Source organism: Triturus cristatus, chromosome 10 (assembly GCF_964204655.1).
Source record: "Triturus cristatus chromosome 10, aTriCri1.1, whole genome shotgun sequence".
Lineage (NCBI taxonomy): Eukaryota > Metazoa > Chordata > Amphibia > Caudata > Salamandridae > Triturus > Triturus cristatus.
This window is the reverse complement of record NC_140593.1, coordinates 845234006-845254886: the sequence shown is the minus strand read 5'-3', so window position 1 is coordinate 845254886 and position 20881 is coordinate 845234006. Positions and strand designations below refer to the sequence as shown.

Genomic DNA, 20881 nt, shown 5'->3' with positions numbered 1-20881 from the left:
CTTCTTGCTGGAAGTGAATGTTATTCGCTGTAGCGAGGCAGGGGAGCTGGGAAATTATCCTCAATTGAGTCCAGATCTTCAGTCCAGCTGTTCCCGTGGTGGAAGGGAATTTCAGGTGCGTGGTACCTTCTTTCGCTTGTTCTTGACAGATTGAAGTGCCATTCAACTAAATCCCACCTGAGCAGTATGGCTGAGGGTCTGGATGTTAAGACATTGGCAGCAGTGCTAGAAAGAATTCAGGAACAGTTAAATGTCACCATGGAGGCAAATAAGACTCTCAGTGAAGAGGTCAGGAAGTCTAGTCAGGAAGCGAATTTCCTTAGACAGAGGGTGGAAGAATTGGTTTCCGGAGATAGTGCTGAGTTTAAGGCCCCAAAATCTTTCCATTTCTCGCCCACGTCATCTACGTCTGAACTGACCACTCAGGTTATCCATGCCATGTCTCCCACTATACCTTTGGCAGCCCCAGAAAGATTTACAGGTGACCCTCATAAGGCGCAAATTTTCCTCACCCAATGCTCTTTGCATTTCCTTTGCAAGCCAATAGTTTTTAAAGAGGACCAATCCAAGGTGGCCTTTGTACTGTCTTACCTGAGCGGAGATGCGGCAGCCTGGTCTATGCCGCTTGTGAGTTGCAATGACTCAATCCTGTATAACTTTGAGGAATTCAAGGAAGAATTTCTTCGCATTTTTGATCGTCGCACAGTGTCACAAACGACAGACAATGAACTTTTGGATCTCAGACAAGGGAGTCGGGAGTTAGTAGCCTATATTGCCCAGTTTAATAAACTAATAGTGGAAACCAAGTGGCCAAAGGAAAAGAGGGCGGCCATTTTTTATCGAGGACTGAAAGATGAAATAAAAGATGGGTTGGCACAAATCCCTAGGAGGCCCACAGACGTGTCAGAATTAATGGACCTTGTACTTCAGATTGACTCGAGGCAAAATGAGAGGCGGAGTGAGCGTCGCAAGGAGGTACGGCCTTTCCTTCCGCGTTTCGACAGAGCCAGGTCTGATCCGGTTAAGTCATCTGAGACAACTTCGGGGGAAGAACCAATGCAAATTGGGTCAGTTAGGGGCCCATTAACTAAGGAGGAAAGGGAGAGGCGACGTAATGGAAAGTTGTGTATGTATTGTGGAACTGCCGGGCATTTTGTCAAGGAATGTCCACGAAAGCCAAAGATCAGCACAGTGCCAAAAGACAAGCCCCACCAGTAGGAGGAGTTGCTCTGGTGGGCGCAGAAGAGAAGTCAACTCCAGATCCGCAAATGCTTGCTAATACCCTTCAGTCCGCGGCCCCTCATTTGATTATCCCCTGTTGGATAAAATTTGGAATAAAAGCTATGGAGAACATCTCTGTTATGATTGATTCTGGGGCAACGGGGAATTTCTGCGACATAAAATTTGCCAAATCCCTAGGAATCCAGTTTGTCCGCAAAATCAAGCCAGAACCGGTGCGGGCTGTCGACGGCACAAATCTCTCTTCTGGCCCCATCACTTGGGATACTGAAGAAATCATCTTGGAAGGTCCAGGGAGCCATAGAAGCATTTTAAAGTTTGCTTTGATTGATGCCCCTCAGTTTCAGCTGATTTTGGGGTTGCCCTGGCTCACGGAACACAACCCAAGGATTGACTGGGCAAGAAGATCGGTGGAAATGAGCTCGGATTATTGCAAGGAACATTGCTTTCAAGGCGAGGAAACCCATCTCCAGCCCTCCCAAGCAACGTTATTGGCGGAGCCGTCCTTGGTGGTCTGTGCTTTGGAGGTTCCAGCAATTCCAAGCGAATATCTGGATTTGAGAGATGTATTTGATGAACAGGAGGCCAATAAATTGCCCCCACATAGGGAGTATGATTGTACCATAGAATTGGAACCAGGGGCACTCTTGCCGTGCAGTAGAATCTATGCCCTCTCTGAAGCTGAGAATGTACATCTGAAGGAGTATCTGGATCGATATCTAGCTAATGGATTCATCCGGCCCTCTCAGTCTCCGGCATCTTCTCCTTTATTTTTCATTCCTAAGAAGGATGGGAAGCTTCGCACATGCATAGATTATCGTGCCTTGAACCAGGTGACAAAGAAGAACCGATACCCGCTACCACTGATTTCGGAACTTTTAGATCAGGTGAAGGATGCTTGCATCTATACTAAGTTGGACCTTCGCGGAGCCTACCATTTGGTTAGAATGGCTGAGGGGCATGAGTGGAAGACAGCTTTCCGGACGCGGTTCGGCCTCTTTGAGTACTAGGTAATGCCATTCGGCCTGTGCAATGCCCCAGCTGCCTTTCAGCATTTTGTAAATGATATCCTTCGAGAATTCCTTGACCGCTTTGCAGTGGTATATATTGATGACATCCTTGTTTTCTCTGCTAATATGGAAGAACATGTACAACATGTGCGCGCCATTTTGAAGAAGTTGCTAGATCATCAGCTTTTTGTCAAGTTGGAAAAATGCGTTTTTCACACCACAGAGGTTGAATTTCTGGGATTCATTTTGTCTCCTGAAGGAGTGGCCATGGACGATTCCAAGGTAAAAGCAATAAGAGACTGGCCCCCTCCACAAAATGTCAAGGAAATACAAAGATTCGTTGGATTTGCTAATTTCTACAGGCGATTCATTTCAAATTTTTCGGAGAAAGTTCGTCCAATCACTCTCCTTTTGAGGAAAAAAGAACCTTTTGTGTGGGGACCAGTGACGGAGGAAGCCTTTCAGTCTTTAAAAAGGGGCCTTCACTTCCGCTCCAATTCTGCAGCATCCAAACATAGAGGAACCATTCTATGTGGAGGCGGATGCTTCTGATCAGGCGATTGGAGGAATTCTGTCGCAGAGACATCGAGAGACTGGCCAACTTCATCCAGTTGCTTACAGGTCACGGAAGTTAACAGCGGCTGAAGTCAATTATTCCATTGCAGACAAGGAACTATTGGCAGTGAAAGATGCTTTTCAGGACTGGCGGCATTACTTATTAGGGGCCAAGCATGAAGTAACAGTCTATACAGACCATAGAAATCTGCAGTTCCTGAAGTCTGCGCGAACACTCTCGCCACGACAATTGCGATGGTCATTGTTTTTCGCAGATTACAACTTCGTTTTGACATACAAACCAGGAGCAGACAATGGAAAGGCAGATGCCTTGTCCCGGCTAAATTCAAGTGAGCAAAGAGAAACTTCCCGAGAAGTTCACATAATTCCTGAGGAAAAGATAATTGGGGCAATACTTTATTCAGAATTGGAAGAGAAGATCAGAGATTCAATGTCGCAAGAAGATCTGGCAAAATGGTTGAAAGAGGACCCAGAGAGAGAAAGCAGAGATGGGAAACCCTATCATCACGGAGTATTGTTCGTTCCACAGGCTGATCTACAAGGAAGAGTCATACAGCATTGTCATGATGATCCTTTGGCCGGCCACAAAGGGGTCACGAAGACCATTGAATTGATCAAACGAGACTTTTGGTGGCCCGGTCTGGAAGCTCAGGTGAGACAGTATGTGGCATCTTGTGCTAGTTGTGTCAAGGGGAAGGCCGTAAGACAAGCCCCACAAGGGTTACTTCAACCTTTGCCCATAGCACCAGCTCCTTGGCACACCATCTCAATGGATTTTATTGTAGATCTTCCTTCTAGTCAGGGGTTGTCCGTTATATGGGTGGTGGTTGATCATTTCACCAAGATGGCTCATTTTGTTCCATTGAAATCCCTCCCAACTTCAACTCAGCTTTCCACTCTGTTTACTCAACACATAGTTAAGGCACATGGGATTCCAAAGGTGGTCATATCAGATAGGGGTCCTCAATTCATTTCACGATTCTGGAGAGCCTTCCTAGACAAATTAGGGGTGGATTCTCGTTTGTCCACCAGTTTTCACCCACAGACTGATGGGCAAACGGAGAGAGTAAATCAAGAGCTGGAGCAATATTTGCGCTTGTACTTGATGGATCAGGAGGGAGATTGGCCAGAGTTAATTTGGGCAGCTGAATTTGCATATAATAACGCAGTTCACTCTTCTACCGGATTTTCCCCGTTCTTTTTGAATTCAGGTCGACACCCCAATACCTTAGTGAATAGGTCTGAAAGTCTTGTACCAGCTGTAGAAGAGAAGGTGCGTAAATTACAAGAGACTTATAAGGTAGCAACTCGGAACTTGATTAAGGCAAAGGCAACACAGAAGGTGCAGGCAGACAAGAAAAGAAGGAAGAATCCCGTTTTTGAGCCAGGGGACAAGGTTTGGCTATCTACTCGATACATGCGCCTCAAGGGGAATCGGAAATTCCAGCCTAGATTTGTAGGTCCATATGAGGTAGAAAGGATGATGAACTCAGTTACAGTGAAACTCAAGCTTCCCATTAGTCTAAAGATTCACCCAGTGTTCCATGTATCGTTAGTAAAGAAAAACCCCGTGGGTATGAGAATGGGTTTGCCTCCAGCTCCAGTTCACAGACAGGCTGGAGAAGAATTTGAAGTCAAGAGGATTCTAGACTCAAAACTGAAGAAAGGAGAAGTTTTCTATTTAGTTGACTGGAAAGGGTTTGGTCCGGAGGATCGTTCCTGGGAGCCCAGTTCAAATATCCATGCCCCTAGATTGGTTCGTGAATTTCATAGGACATTTCCCAATAAACCAAAGGAGAGCGGAGGGGAGTTCTTGGTGGGGGGTACTGTCAAGAACGGCAAGACGTGTTCCTGCACGGTTTCCCCTGGTTCTGATCGCAAAAGAAAACTTTTCAATTACCCTTGGAGTCGGCTGTTTCACTTCCCTTCCTTCAGACGTTCCCAAAAGAAGACTAGTCTGTTAAAGACCATTACCAACAGGGCGCCCGTTCTCAGGGCGGTCTGTGGGTTAGCGGTCTAGTGTTTGACAGGCAGTTGGTTTGAACGTGCGCGCGTTCCCTGACCGCGGCGCACTTCAACTGTAGAAATTTGTGAGGAGGCTGTGCCGTTCGAGTCTCTCACAGAACTTCCTGAAAGTATTCGTTGGGGGTTGAGAAAGTTATTCTCTGCTGCCTAACAGATTCCGGAGGTGGAGATAGTAGTCCTCTATCTCATCTCTTGTCACTAGAACTTTCCTGTTATTTCCAGTGAGTGGAAATTCTCCAGAGTCTCTACCAGTGGTGTCTTGTGGAAGGACTTTCAAGGCAGGAACTATCTCAGAGAAAAGGTCAACAGTCATTCCTCGGTGAGTGGCCAATTGTATAACGCGCTGGTATATGAGCAGTGTAGCGTTTTGAAGCGTTAATCAACTTAAGACTGTCAAGCTGCTAATATTCCCTTACAACGTTCCGAGTTGTTGAACAAGAAGCAGTCCCCATAGACTTCCTTAATCATTGTTTGGGGAGACTGACAGAAATCTCAAGAGAGAACAGTTCAGGCTACAGGCTTCTAGTTTCCCTGAGGAACTTTCTTCTGCAGTGCTGATAACCAGAAAAGAATCTACTTCTTCTCGTTGTATGTTAAATATATATATATATATATTGCTTACCACCAATTGCCGCAGCATAACCATCAGGCGCAGCAGTAATCATCAAGTGCAGCAGCAACCGTCAAGCGCAGCAGAACTATCAAGCGCAGCAGTAATCATCAAGTGCAGCAGCAACCGTCAAGCGCAGCAGAACTATCAAGCGCAGCAGTACCATCAAGCGCAGCAGCAGCCATCAAGCATAGTTGCGCTTGCTTAGCGCGGAGCATAGAAAAAGCAACTGAAAAGAGAGAGGCTAATCCACAGTAGAAATCAGGTAAAAGTCAGGGCGTAGGGAGTGGGTAGTGAGGGCCTATAAGGGGACTTCCACTAATCCTCTGTTAACTTCATTTACAGATGCCAGAGTAACCACACTAGTCCAGGAGAAGCAGGCATCACAGTGGAGTCTCTCTATTATCCCATTCCCCTTTCCCCCTTCTTGCTGGAAGTGAATGTTATTCGCTGTAGCGAGGCAGGGGAGCTGGGAAATTATCCTCAATTGAGTCCAGATCTTCAGTCCAGCTGTTCCCGTGGTGGAAGGGAATTTCAGGTGCGTGGTACCTTCTTTCGCTTGTTCTTGACACACAGAGGCTACACATTACAGGAGCACACTGCATACATAGACAGAACAGGAAAAGAATGGCTAAGATCGTCCCAGTGACTATTAGAATCTTCCATCCCCAAGCTGATATCAGTCCCCAGAACCACCCCATCATCGACCAATCTCCTTTATCCACGTGAATGGAGCGTTATCTGGTATGAAAATACAACAACTTGATTGGATAACCTTACATACCCCACCACGGTCTGCAAGTATGACATCTAGAACCATACGGTTCTGCAACATCATGAGGTGATCCGCTTGGAGCTCAGCTGTCAGGTTACCAAGGGCACCGGCCGATACATTAACAGTGGATTCAACTACACGAGTCAGTTGTCTCAGGTTCCTACTATTGACCATTGGTCCCCAAAACGGCCGGAAACCAATGAAGAAGTCTCCCGCTTCCTGACCGGCAGTATCCTCCTGACTAGCAACGCCTCGCACAACTCTTGTCTTGTGATAATCAGAGGCGGCAGTAAATGTTGGCGGTAGCAAATTTGCAACATAACATGTGCCCGAGAAATCAGGGGGCAACCATGTATATGCTCGGTCATTACACACAAAGTATGTACCCTTGGCATCCAGAAACGCAGGGGAAAACTGTGATGGAAACATGTACGTTTCAGTACAGACACTCTTCCCTAGTTGAGCTCTTGGATTCTGACCATTGCCTTGCAAACAGAACCGACCTATGTGTGGTACGACCCAAATTGGGGATGAACTTTTACGCTGTTTTTCGCCCAGACTAATGCTATACCCCGTCGCGTTCCAACTTACATAAGCTCGCAACTCATCCTTGGGAATAGATGAATATGCATCGATATCTCTGCTCATATCAGCAACTCCTTTCATCAAGGCCTTATTGTTCGAGCTAGGTCTAGTGGAACGCGGTGGTCGCGGGGAGTAGGTCTCAAGCGCACAAAGAAACATAGTCTGGAATGCCCATGATGACCCATTATAGCTAAACGGCAGCACTAGATATGGGATACCCTTATTAATGGTATGTGGCATCAAACCACACACCCAGCAATTTGTTGTATTCATAACTAGTTGGTGCTGGTGCAGGAGTTGAATGAATGAATTATTGGCAAACTCCAACCTTCTAGCGGACTCGTGTTCAGGCAGAGGATGAAAGGAATGCGAAGATACAGTAGGAGGAGGTATGGGCTGTACAGTTGGTGCAAATGTTACTTGGAAAGAGAATAAAACATACCCTGTGAAAATCGTCATTACACTCAGTAACATGGAAATACATAACATCAGAAATCGTTTTCTTGTCATTACTGTACATATTCTGCTTGTGCAGTTCATTGGTTTAGCAGGTCTCTCATTCTCGAAAAACTCCATCCTCTCTAAGTGCTGCTCGCGGTGGTATGGTGTTCTATGCTGAGGAAATGCTTCTGTCAGTCCAGGGCAACTCCCTAGACCGACCAGAACTGTCGACCTAACGTCTTCAGTTGCACTCCAAAGACTTGGGCAACCGCGACCCTGCAGCTGAACCCGGATGGCGGTTCGAAAAGGCAAAAAATAAGCAAATTTCTCAGAAAAGAGAGAGCTGCACTTCCCAAAAATTATTAAAAATAGCAAGGGAAAGGATAAGAATTTTATTTGTCCATAGTCCTTGGCCTCACGTGCATCGCTAAATGGCACGAAACGGGGCACAGTGTCAGTCTCAGAATCAGCGATACCCTCCTGGACCCACCGGTCGTATGGTAGAGGCAAAGGAACCCTCTTACAATGTACGCCGTGAATCCAGTTCTTTTTCCCTTTCACTCGAACAGCTGATCTTGTCGAGAGAAGGACGAGATGGGGGCCGGTCCAACGGGGCTCATCACTTTTCGTTCTTTTGAAATTTTTGACCAGCACCCACGATCCAGGATTGATAGGATGTCCTGGAGCTTCAGAGACCTGAGGCAGAGTATCGTGGACCTGTTGGTGTAAGACACGCAATTTAGCCGTCAATTCATACAGATAATCAAGCAGTACTGGATGTTCAATTTCGCTGATTTTTGTCGATCTTGGCACACCCCATATATTGGCCGGACGGCCAAACACAATCTCATACGGTCTAAGTCCCACTCGTGAGTGCGCAGTCATTCTTGTTGATAGGAGTGCTAAGGGCAGCGCGTCAGGCCATTTAAGACCGGAGCTCGCCTGAATCTTAGCCAACTTAAGTTTCAAAGTGCCGTTGTAGCATTCTACTAGTCCAGCTGATTGGGGGTCATTTGCAGCGTGGAATTTTTGCCTAATACCTAATCCTTCACATACATTCTTCATTACTCGACCCACAAATTCACTCCCATTATCACTCCAGACCATTCTCGGCATTCCAATCCTAGGGAAGAATTCTTTGACAAGGGCTTTAGCTGTGGATAGCGCAGTATTGTCTTTTAGGGGATATGCTTCTATCCACCTTGAAAAAGCGCAAACAACAACAAGTACATATTTCAAATTGTTGCACCTTTCCATGTGGATAAAATCTAGCTGCAAAACCTCGAATGGATACGTTGGAGGCGCAAAATGACCAGCTGGAGTTGGGGTTCCCCTACCAGGATTGTATTTCAAACATACCATGCAATTTTTGACCACATTCTCTGCACACTTGGGAAATCCAGCATTCTGCCATACTGGAGCTAACAACTTACAAATCCCTTTCACACTAATATGGGCCATTCCATGAGCCATTGTCACCACTGCAAGCACATATGCATCAGGTAACAACCATCGCCGGTGTTCTGACAAATCAACCCAACAACCATTTTCATCCAATTTACCCTTACTTTCTTTCCACGCATTCAACTCTGAAGCTTCGGCTTGAATAGACTTCACACTCTCTATCGTGTCTTCACACATTCCGACATCACCAACCCATCTTGCAGGGCCTGCAACATACATTCGATTCGTCACATCTTTTGCTGTTTCTTTCACGATTTCGTCAGCAAATGCATTACCACGACCAACATCATCAATAACCTTCTTGTGTGCACTGCATTTCACAATCGCAGCTTGTAACGGTAAGGTCAGTGATTCAAGGAGATCATTCACCAATTGACCATTCTGAATCTTAGTTCCATGCGAAGTCAGGAACCCACGTTCTTTCCACAAGCGCCCAAAACTGTGGGCCACGCCAAAGGCATACTGACTGTCAGTATATATGTTCACTTTCATTCCTTTCGACAACACGCATGCTCTTGTAAGTGCAATTAATTCTGCTGCTTGAGCCGAATTATGTGGTATACGAGCAGTTTCAACAATCGTGTGCAAAGTTGTGATAGCATATGCAGCAGTCGTATCACCATTCGGAAGCTTGAATCACGAACCATCCACCCATAAGGTACCATCACACTCAACCAGGGGAGTATCTTTAAGATCCACTCTCCCTTTTGTTTCTTCTTCTGTTCTGAACAGGCAATCATGCTGTTCAATCTCATCTGTGTCTGTTGAAATCGGTAGTAATGTAGCTGGATTCAACGTATTGCACCTCTTTATGTGCACATGACTCGCTAGCAGTGTCAACTCGTACCCTGACAATCGAGCACTAGTTAAGTGCTGTGTCTTGGTCCTATTTAACAATGTGTCCACTGCATGTGGAACCATTACAATCAACGTGTTATTCATTACTAACCCAGCAGACTGTCGAATAGACACAGCTGCTGCCGCTGTGGCTCTCAAACAACTTTTCAATGCCTTAGCTACTGGGTCCAAAGTCGACGAAAAATACGCGCACGGACGCTGTCTGTCTCCAAAAGACTGTGTCAGCACTGACAACGCACAACCTTCTTTCTCGTGAACATACAATGTAAAAGGTTTACTGTAGTCTGGGGTACCCAACACAGGAGCCGAACATAATGCCTTACGCAATTCCGAAAAACTTTTCTGACACACTTCAGACCATGGGACGGGATTCGGTGTATCTTTACATGTCAATGCTATCAAAGGTTTTGCCAGCAAAGAAAAACTCGGGATCCACTGCCTACAGTATGAAGTAATACCCAAGAAAGCACGCACTTCTCTCTGTGTTCTCAGCACTCTCAATTGTGCAATGGCCTGAATTCTTTCTGGGGTCAGTTTCCTTCCCTCCTTCGATAAGAGATGACCTAAGTAGGTCACTTCTTGTCGACAATATTGCAGTTTTGAGAGAGACACTTTGTGATGAAAGGCAGACAAATGACGCAACAATGACAATGTAGCTTCTTTACAAATCCCCTCAGTATCCGCGGCGATTAATAAATCGTCAACGTACTGAATAAGGGTAGCACCACTAGGCAAAACAATTGCATCAAGCTGCGCTTTTAACGCCTGACTGTATATTGATGGGCTTTCACAGTAGCCCTGTGGAGCGCGTTTAAAGCGGAAGCTGCGACCTCCTAAACTAAAACCAAAAATATCCCTGCTTTCTTCTGCAATCGGGATGCTAAAGAAAGCATTCTTTAAATCGATCACTGAGAACCAAGCAGCGGAAGCTGGGATCATAGTTAACAAGGCAGTTATATCAGGGACAACTGGAAACTGTGGCACAACTATCTTATTGACCTCTCTGAGATCGATCACAAACCTGTAAACAGGTGGCTGAGAGGGGTCAGTACGTTTTAAAACAGCCAAAACAGGACTATTGCAAACGTTGCCTCTTGTCTCTTCAATTACATCCTTTTTGATCAAATCATAGATGATTGCTAACAATGCTTTCTCACCTTCTTTAGAGATCTTGTACTGGGGAATGCGTGGCAATTTAACATTCGCTTTCAAAGTGACCACATATGGCGGGATTTCCAAGAGGCCCACATCATTAGGACCAGTAGCCCAAAGGACACCAGGAAGAGACGACAATTCAGCTGGCAGTTTATTTTTCGACAAATACATTGGAGTAATCACTTCCCTACCCAGTGTAAGTTGTACTCCCGAGGGGGAACAATATAATGTCGCATGTAATCTCTTCAACAAATCCAATCCTAACAGGTTTTCACCACAACCTGTCGTTAGGATAAGCAGTGCTTCCAGCTCGCAAGGTCCAACAGAAAGGGGCATAGGACTAGAGATCGGGTTTCTAACCGGGGCGCCAGAAAAACCTACTGAAACATTCATTTCGCCAGACAAAGGCGCGCCAGGGAGTTTTGAGTGCATAATTGAACTCTTTGCAGCACCAGTATCCAACAGAAAGGGCTCTGACACACCCGCTGTAGTCACCTTAACATACGGTCCACTCTGATCCACTGGTACTGAAACAACTCCCTCTCTTTGTCTACGGCTGTCCTAGTAATCGTTGCCTTCCGCATTTCCGTCTTCTGCATAATAGTCATTATTATAGTACTGAGCTGTCCCACCAGTTACATTGGCCTGCTGATCAAAACTGTTCATCGTATTTTGAGGCGGAAGAGGACGCGTGTTCTGGGGAACATTCCCACGCCCTCTACCTCTGTGAGCTTGCTGACCACCTCTACCTCTCGCGCCATAAGCATTATTCGTGCGCTGCAACAATATAGGACAACTATACTTAAAATGACCTTCTTCTTTGCAATACGAACACTGATTGGGGCCCAGAGGAACAAGTGGTTGGGAATACCCGAACCTTTGCGAGTTACTCTGAAACTGTTGGGGTTGTTGATAGTTACTCTGACCTTGCTTATAATTATTCTGACCTCCACGTGGCGGGTAAGCCTGCTGTAAAAGAACCTTCGTCTTCAATTCTTTTGTTTTCTTGTCTGCTCTATCCTTCTCATCTTTATCCCTATTTTCGTAATACTGTGCAGTAGCCAGTATTTGCGCTGATGAGGAAACAGCCCACGAACTCTCTGAATGTTTTAATTTCTTACTCAACTCGGGAAGCAAATTATGCACAAATTTATCAACAAATAAGCGTTGACCACCTTCCGTACTCATGTCTTGACCACTGTGGTCGATAAACGTTTCTTCAAACCTGGTGAAGAAATCAGACACTGTTTCGTCTTTCTTTTGTTTGCATGCGGATAATTTATCCCAATTCACACGCATCGCCGGCATTAAAGTTTTCATATAGGTAATAATTCTGCCAGGGAGTTCTGCTACTAAGGGCTCGGGTTTCGCACCACCAACTTGTCTCGTGTCTGTAGCAATAATATTAGCCCATGTGTTACCTAGTTCTGCAGCATGATCTGTATTACGAATCAACCCCCATAAAGGCTGCGGAACGGCATTCCCGAATAACATATCTATGTCAGCTAGGTTCATGACACATGATTCTGCAGTCTGTGATAACTCCTTATAATATCCTGCAGGGTTTTTACGGGGATCAGGCAATGTCTGCTTAAGGGCTAAAATTTCTGATCGCTTCCAAGGAACATGTACCCAAACACGCTGAAAATGAGCTGGCGTAGCAGCGATACCTCGAGCGGCATCAGCTGCAACAGCGTCCTTCCATACTGGAGGGACTTCCCTCATTGGGTATTGTTTAACCTTCCTATCAGAGGAGTCATGTTCAAACAGTGACTGAGAAGGACCCTCTATCCTAAAAGACAATAATGTCGCAACTGCTTTCTCAACATCGGGGCCCACAATCGTACCTTTTCCAAATTCTAACCGTACATGACACAACTCCTGCGGGCTGAAATCTAAACCATTATCTTCCAATTTTTCACAGAGGAATTCACACATTTTCTCAAAGACGTATCTCTGTTTTGATGCTTCCCATTGATGAAAAACATTTACAACAGACCCTACATTATACCTTGAAGGATAAACAATCCATCTACGTGCCATGTGGTCTAGTACCTCTTTCTCTTCATGATCAGGCAGCTGACTACGCAACTGCTTACGTTGTGAACCAGGGGTCGCACTAGATGACCCAAAGAGAGGCGATATAAAGCTGGTGACCGCACTAGCTATTCGTTGTCGTGTAGAAGGAGAAGTTGAGGCAAGAACAGGGGGAAAGACAGAGGGAAGAAAAACGGGTGCAGATACAGGTACAGGGGTCGTATCAGGAAGAGCGCCGAGGAAGACAGTTGATGTACTAGGTAAAGTCGCAGGAAGCGCAGAAGAGATAGGCAGCGAAACCAGCGGCCCTTGAGAGGGCTGCGCCGTAGGCATAGGAGCCGGCTGAGGAGGAGCTGGCGGCTGCGAGAAAGCTTGCGGCAAATTAACTGAAGGCTGTACATTTAAAGGTTGCGGAGGTGCTGTAGCACTCTGCGCATACAGGGGTGGCGACCTCAGCAAATGTGACATTAGGGGATCTTTCTCTTTTTCTTCGGACGCATCTTGCTGAAGAGGCGGCAGAACTGGGTAGCATTTATCAATCACTAGTTTACGTTGCCTGTGCAACTGCTCATTCATTTGTTCTTCTTCATTGTCTTTAAACTGCAAGGCTGCTTGCATTATCGACATACCTTTCTCCCTTTTATTTTTCTTTGCCAATTTGATTTCCTTCTGTTTAGCTCCCTTTCGCCATAGGCGGAAAGAATCAAACATCGCCGGCCGGGCTTTCTTTTTAAATAATTTGACTTCCAAGTTATCTAGGATTTCTGTGTCGAAACTACCATTTTGGGGCTATTTTAAAACACCATCTTTCCTGGTGTAACGGATCCATACTTCATTATACGTAATGGGGCCCACGCCATGTTTCACATAAAGCTCATAAGTTGCAGTTCCAATTGGAGGAACCGGACATGAATCTTCTAATCGGGAGTCCCTATTACAACCCAAACAAAACAAATTTCCAAATATACTATCGTCGCTCACTAGTCTAGTTTCAAACTTCAAAGGATTATCGAATACGATAGCCTCGTGAATACACGAGTCCTTCGGCTTTGGCACTTGCAAGTTCCAAATCAAAGCGATCCCAAAGGGATACCAAACTAAGAACCAAACTAAGGACTGGGAGACGCTCCACTTATACTTAACTGAGGTATCGATGACGTCAGCAGAAGACTCGTTTAATCGTTTCGCTCTACCAAATCATCAAGGGTCCAAAACAGGGCGATAGTCAGGGCAGCAGTCCTTTGTAGCCGTCGGGACGCAGAGAACCTCGCAGTAAAGACTTTCGGACCACGTCGACATGCAGGGGTCGATGAAGTGGCGGCCTTCCTCCAAAATTTTCACACGAAGCTCCTCACGAACCTCTGGCTTGGACCTTTACCGCTGAAATCGCCCCACATTGGGCGCCAACTGAAGTACTGGGTTTTTCAGAACCAACCGAGCGGTGCCAGGGAACACACCCGAAGACTTCGAGTTCTTTCTGTCTCAGACCACAGAAACACAGAGTCTTCTAGGTGAAGTCAAAGATCAAGTTTATTGGCTGCAGACCAATCACAGGTATCCGAGAAGTACAGCACGGTGTATGTTCTCAGGAGACTGCCCCCAAACAAAAACCAGTCTTTCCTTATATACAAAATATTACGCTCTGGGCAACACCGCCCCTATTTTACAAGTGGTCATTCACATATTTTCGCTTCAAAGAAACAGCCAAGTCATGATGATAATCCCACATTTCAGCTCGGTCAGCCCACAATTATTTACCCAGCGAGGCTCAGAACCCTCATCAGATATCAGCAGACCCCAATAAAAACGGGCACCTCCTCCTCGTAAAGCAAGCCATAAAGTAGGAAACAGAGTCAGGTGTGAAAGAGATTAGTCAGAGTTCGTGTGGGATGAACGACTTTATGATGTGTCGCGCCCTGATGCTAATCCCATTTGGCCGCTGTAAAAGGAACTGGCCGGACAGGACTGACCTCGGGCAGCAGAGTCAGTTTCCACAGGTCACAAAGAGGGCATAGGAGGTGTATGTGTGCTTTAGGCCTAGGCATGGCCTAAAAGCGTAGCCTATATAAGGGCAACCATAGAATGGTTACCGTTCTAAAATGGAACCCGAGGGTTCGATATGCAGTATCGCATACCCGGTGAATTCATCGGTAAAACATGACGAAAACACTCATACATACCGCATTAGTCATTTGCGGTTCGCTGATACCAAAATCGGCATGGTAGGGCCATGCCTCCAACAAGGATCCGAAATTTACAGTACCACAACCCGATCTCTTTCTTTGGAAGAAAGGAACGAGGACCACTTTTATTCCAAAAGGCGATTTTAAAACCATACCTGAAATCACACTAGAAAAACACTTTGCATTTAATGTTCCTACACTGATGGTCCACCCCAGAAAAGCAGTTGCAAAGAAGTCCGGAACTGAAATTCTATACGCCAAAAGTGGGAAATAGCGTGCAGGGAAAGGAACTTTCTCACCATACACGGCGTCTTATAGCATTGAAAAGAAGAAATGGTCCTATATAATAAGCAGCCTAAAAATAATTCCACAGCATGGGCTCGTCCGGGATTTGAACCCAGGATCTCTCGCACCCGAAGCGAGAATCATACCCCTAGACCAACGAGCCTGACTCCCCAGTTGGCAATTTGAACAATTTCTGATGCGTCTTTCAGAAACAAAGCAGTGCTATTTGGCTGCTCTCTCTCTATGTGAGGCACACAAAGTCATGTTTTCTCTCAAGGTGTTGTTTTTTCACTCTTGCAAGGAAGGGATCAGCCGATATCCTAGCTGCCAGTGAGCAGAAAAAAGGCACTGATGAGAACTGCAGGCACTTTCTGGCACTTGTACTTCTCTGCAAGTCCTGGACCCTTGCCCCATAAACTTCCAACCCAGAAGCAAGGGAGGGCCTGCCAATTCTTGCTCCTAAGAAAGAGACGTTTGATTCTTGGATTCAAACACACTCACCCAGCGCTCGATCAGGCGAGATTTATATGAGTGGCTCGCAGGACTGAAACACTCACCTAGGAGACCCAGGGTGGCTGAATTCCCAGAATGGCCATTGTTGGGCAAGTCACCTCCTTTCCTCCTGCCTCAATCTAGAATTGGCTGCAAATCACAAGATAGAGTTCAATGTCCGTGTGTACTGCCTACTCCCAGCTACCTCTCTGTCTTCCTTATGTAAATTAAAATTCGCAAGGGGGGACCAATGACAATCTGCTCCTCCCACATAACCAGGAAGCCCTGTTGAACATGTCTGCCTGTGTTGTTGCAGGGACAGTGCCTTCTCCGCCCAAAAGGTGGCAGGAGAGCCTCACAACAAAGATGGGATCAACTGCTTAATGAGAAACCAGCACGGCAGTTAGTGTGATGGAGTGCAAATTTAACGGAAGGTGTGCCTGAGGTGTCCCTTCCAGGAATACATGGAATTGTGATTGAGGGCCCAGCCTGATCGTTGGTGGATTTCTCGTCATATGTTACAGGTCCGTGCAAAGATTGTGGTGTGTGGTGAATGCACTGCAATAAACAGGACGATTTAAGGGTGTAAAAGATACCTGTCAGAAGTGGGATTTGAACCCACGCCTCCATGAGGAGACCAGAAGTCTCAGTTGCACTGAAGATCAAGCTCTCTTGAGTCTGGCGTCTTAGACCACTCGGCCATCCTGACAGGCCTGGCTATGTACAGGTCTGACTCTTCTGTCTGCACTTGCCAATGTTTGCACTTACAGCGTTCGCAGCAATGTCACAGGTGTAAAGGCCCCACAATACAACATGGCATGATAAAAAAAAAGCTAGGCACAAGAGCGACCACTGATGGATGCGGATTACTTTGTTTTGTCTTGCAAAAGTAAAGGAAGTTTCCCACGGCTCGCTGGGTTCATGGACCGCCTCTTCTTAAGCTTGCATTGAGATAATAAGGTTTTAGAGGGTGCACATAAAAGCAGCTCATGCACAGTGTTTCTGCCCAGTCTCGAACCGGGGACCTTTCGCGTGTTAGGCAAACGTGATGACCACTACACTACAGAAACTAACTTGCTGTGTTTTACTGTTAGAGCAAGGTTCCTCTCAAGGATTCTCTCTACTTCTATTCTGCTGTATCAGCAGCCACTCAGAAAGCGAGGAGCAAGTGTGAAAACTGCAGAGATATCAGCCAACATGCTTGCAATTAGACGTATTAAAAATGTACTTATGCAGGCATCGACAGACAAATATCTGATGCCTAAATGCCAGCAAGTACAGCTTGGGAAAGCATCACCTGGGACACACATAGACTAAGCATGAAGGCAGAAAAAGCATGGATATCCGTTTTTCTTCTGAGGTTCAAAATAATTTGTGCAACAATGCGCCGAGTGTAATGAGAAATAGTCAGGCATTGTCAGTTTTGAGTAGGATTCGTATGTTTACCTCTAAAAAAGGGCTCGTCCGGGATTTGAACCCGGGACCTCTTGCACCCTAAGCGAGAATCATACCCCCAGACCAACGAGCCGAGGCACACAAGAGTCACCTTTTGCACCGGCTCCGGGGGTTATTGGCAGCGAGTTGGTGAATGATTCACCCAAAGCAAGCAACTGCACATGCTGCTCTCTTCTGCAATATGGTTGCTGTCTTTTCCATGGCCGTCATCGAACAAGAAATGAAAATGCCTCCATCCTTCAGACATTTTGTTTGGTCTAGGTGTATGCTCTCGGTGAGGACAATAAAACAATTTCTGCTCTCATGCCTTGCTTTCATCAAGTAGGCCCACCCTTCAGTACAAAAGGACGTGCAATCGAATGGCGCAAACTATCGTCACTTCTCTTTTTGAGCTGTCACTGATGCCCCTGGAGCACAGTACGTCACGCTGGTGAGGGATAGACAGCTTCCATTATCTCAGCTTTCCTAAAAGTTGAGAGAGTAAATGCAAACAATAAGCTGCTGTTTCTGCCCGGTCTCGAACCAGGGACCTTTCGCGTGTAAAGCAAACGTGATAACCACTACACCACAAAAACAGATACTCTTGCAGCAATCTTCTTGGCATGTAGTGGTCTGGAAAGCACAGACCAAGGGCCAATGTCCATGAAGCTCAACGTTGGACCCTCCTTACCCGATCTCTTTCTTTGGAAGAAAGGAACGAGGACCACTTTTATTCCTAAAGGCGATTTTAAAACCATACCTGAAATCACACTAGAAAAACACTTTGAATTTAATGTTCCTACACTGATGGTCCACCCCAGAAAAGCAGTTGCAAAGAAGTCCGGCACTGAAATTCTATACGCCAAAAGTGGGAAACAGCGTGCAGGGAAAGGAACTTTCTCACCATACACGGCGTCTTATAGCATTGAAAAGAAGAAATGGTCCTATATAATAAGCAGCCTAAAAATAATTCCACAGTATGGGCTCGTCCGGGATTTGAACCCGGGACCTCTCGCACCCGAAGCGAGAATCATACCCCTAGACCAACGAGCCTGATTCCCCTGTCGGCAATTTGAACAATTTCTGATGCGTCTTTCAGAAACAAAGCAGTGCTATTTGGCTGCTCTCTCTCTATGTGAGCCACACAAAGTCATGTTTTCTCTCAAGGTGTTGTTTTTTTCACTCTTGCAAGGAAGGGATCAGCCGATATCCTAGCTGCCAGTGAGCAGAAAAAAGGCACTGATGAGAACTGCAGGCACTTTCTGGCACTTGTACTTCTCTGCAAGTCCTGGACCCTTGCCCCATAAACTTCCACCCCAGAAGCAAGGGAGGGCCTGCCAATTCTTGCTCCTAAGAAAGAGGCGTTTGATTCTTGGATTCAAACATGCTCACTCAGTGCTCGATCAGGCTTGATCAGGCGAGATTTATATGAGTGGCTCGCAGGACTGAAACACTCACCTGGGAGACCCAGGGTGGCTGAATTCCCAGAATGGCCATTGTTGGGCAAGTCACCTCCTTTCCTCCTGCCTCAATCTAGAATTGGCTGCAAATCACAAGATAGAGTTCAATGTCCGTGTGTACTGCCTACTCCCAGCTACCTCTCTGTCTTCCTTATGTAAATTAAAATTCGCAAGGGGGGACCAATGACAATCTGCTCCTCCCACATAACCAGGAAGCCCTGTTGAACATGTCTGCCTGTGTTGTTGCAGGGACAGTGCCTTCTCCGCCCAAAAGGTGGCAGGAGAGCCTCACAACAAACATGGGATCAACTGCTTAATGAGAAACCAGCACGGCAGTTAGTGTGATGGAGTGCAAATTTAACGGAAGGTGTGCCTGAGGTGTCCCTTCCAGGAATACATGGAATTGTGATTGAGGGCCCAGCCTGATCGTTGGTGGATTTCTCGTCATATGTTACAGGTCCGTGCAAAGATTGTGGTGTGTGGGGAATGCACTGCAAAAAACAGGACGATTTAAGGGTGTAAAAGAGACCTGTCAGAAGTGGGATTTGAACCCACGCCTCCATGAGGAGACCAGAAGTCTCAGTTGCACTGAAGATCAAGCTCTCTTGAGTCTGGCGTCTTAGACCACTCGGCCATCCTGACAGCCCTGGCTATGTACAGGTCTGACTCTTCTGTCTGCACTTGCTAATGTTTGCACTTACAGCGTTCGCAGCAATGTCACAGGTGTAAAGGCCCCACAATACAACATGGCATGATAAAAAAAAAGCTAGGCACAAGAGCGACCACTGATGGATGCGGATTACTTTGTTTTGTCTTGCAAAAGTAAAGGAAGTTTCCCACGGCTCGCTGGGTTCATGGACCGCCTCTTCTTAAGCTTGCATTGAGATAATAAGATTTTAGAGGGTGCACATAAAAGCAGCTCATGCACAGTGTTTCTGCCCAGGCTCAAACTGGGGACCTTTCGCATGTTAGGCGAACGTGATGACCACTACACTACAGAAACTAACTTGCTGTGTTTTACTGTTAGAGCAAGGTTCCTCTCAAGGATTCTCTCTACTTCTATTCTGCTGTATCAGCAGCCACTCAGAAAGGGAGGAGCAAGTGTGAAAACTGCAGAGATATCAGCCAACATGCTTGCAATTAGACGTATTAAAAATGTACTTATGCAGGCATCGACAGACAAATATCTGATGCCTAAATGCCAGCAAGTACAGCTTGGGAAAGCATCACCTGGGACACACACAGACTAAGCATGAAGGCAGAAAAAGCATGGATATCCGTTTTTCTTCTGAGGTTCAAAATAATTTGTGCAACAATGCGCCGAGTGTAATGAGAAATAGTCAGGCATTGTGAGTTTTGAGTAGGATTCGTATGTTTACCTCTAAAAAAGGGCTCGTCCGGGATTTAAACCCAGGACCTCTCACACCCTAAGCGAGAATCATACCCCTAGACCAACGAGCCGAGGCACACAAGAGTCACCTTTTGCACTGGCTCCGGGGGTTATTGGCAGCGAGTTGGTGAATGATTCACCCAAAGCAAGCAACTGCACATGCTGCTCTCTTCTGCAATATGGTTGCTGTCTTTTCCATGGCCGTCATCGAACAAGAAATGAAAATGCCTCCATCCTTCAGACATTTTGTTTGCTCTAGGTGTATGCTCTCGGTGAGGACAATAAAACAATTTCTGCTCTCATGCCTTGCTTTCATCAAGTAGGCCCACCCTTCAGTACAAAAGGACGTGCAAACGAATGGCGCAAACTATCGTCACTTCTCTTTTTGAGCTGTCACTGATGCCCCTGGAGCACAGTACGTCACGCTGGTGAGGGATAGACAGCTTCCATTATCTCAGCTTTCCTATAAGTTGAGAGAGTAAATGCAAACAATAAGCTGCTGTTTCTGCCCAGTCTCGAACCAGGGACCTTTCGCGTGTAAAGCGAACGTGATAACCACTACACCACAGAAACCGATACTCTTGCCGCAATCTTCTTGGCATGTAGTGGTCTGGAAAGCACAGACCAAGGGCCAATGTCCATGAAGCTCAACGTTGGACCCTCCTTACCCGATCTCTTTCTTTGGAAGAAAGGAACGAGGACCACTTTTATTCCAAAAGGCGATTTTAAAACCATACCTGAAATCACACTAGAAAAACACTTTGAATTTAATGTTCCTACACTGATGGTCCACCCCAGAAAAGCAGTTGCAAAGAAGTCCGGCACTGAAATTCTATACACCAAAAGTGGGAAACAGCGTGCA

General features: G+C 46.1%; 3 non-coding genes across 3 annotated transcripts; all 3 read right to left on the bottom strand.

Moving 5' to 3' along the window:
• Positions 1 to 15334: 15334 nt before the first annotated feature.
• On the bottom strand, positions 15335 to 15406 carry TRNAP-CGG (transfer RNA proline (anticodon CGG)). The gene has a single exon. It is a non-coding gene; the product is annotated as a tRNA-Pro (tRNA).
• A 2744-nt stretch (positions 15407 to 18150) lies between these two features.
• On the bottom strand, positions 18151 to 18222 carry TRNAP-CGG (transfer RNA proline (anticodon CGG)). The gene has a single exon. It is a non-coding gene; the product is annotated as a tRNA-Pro (tRNA).
• Positions 18223 to 19559: 1337 nt separating this feature from the next.
• Positions 19560 to 19632, bottom strand: TRNAV-AAC (transfer RNA valine (anticodon AAC)). The gene has a single exon. It is a non-coding gene; the product is annotated as a tRNA-Val (tRNA).
• Between the last annotated feature and the right edge of the window lie 1249 nt (positions 19633 to 20881).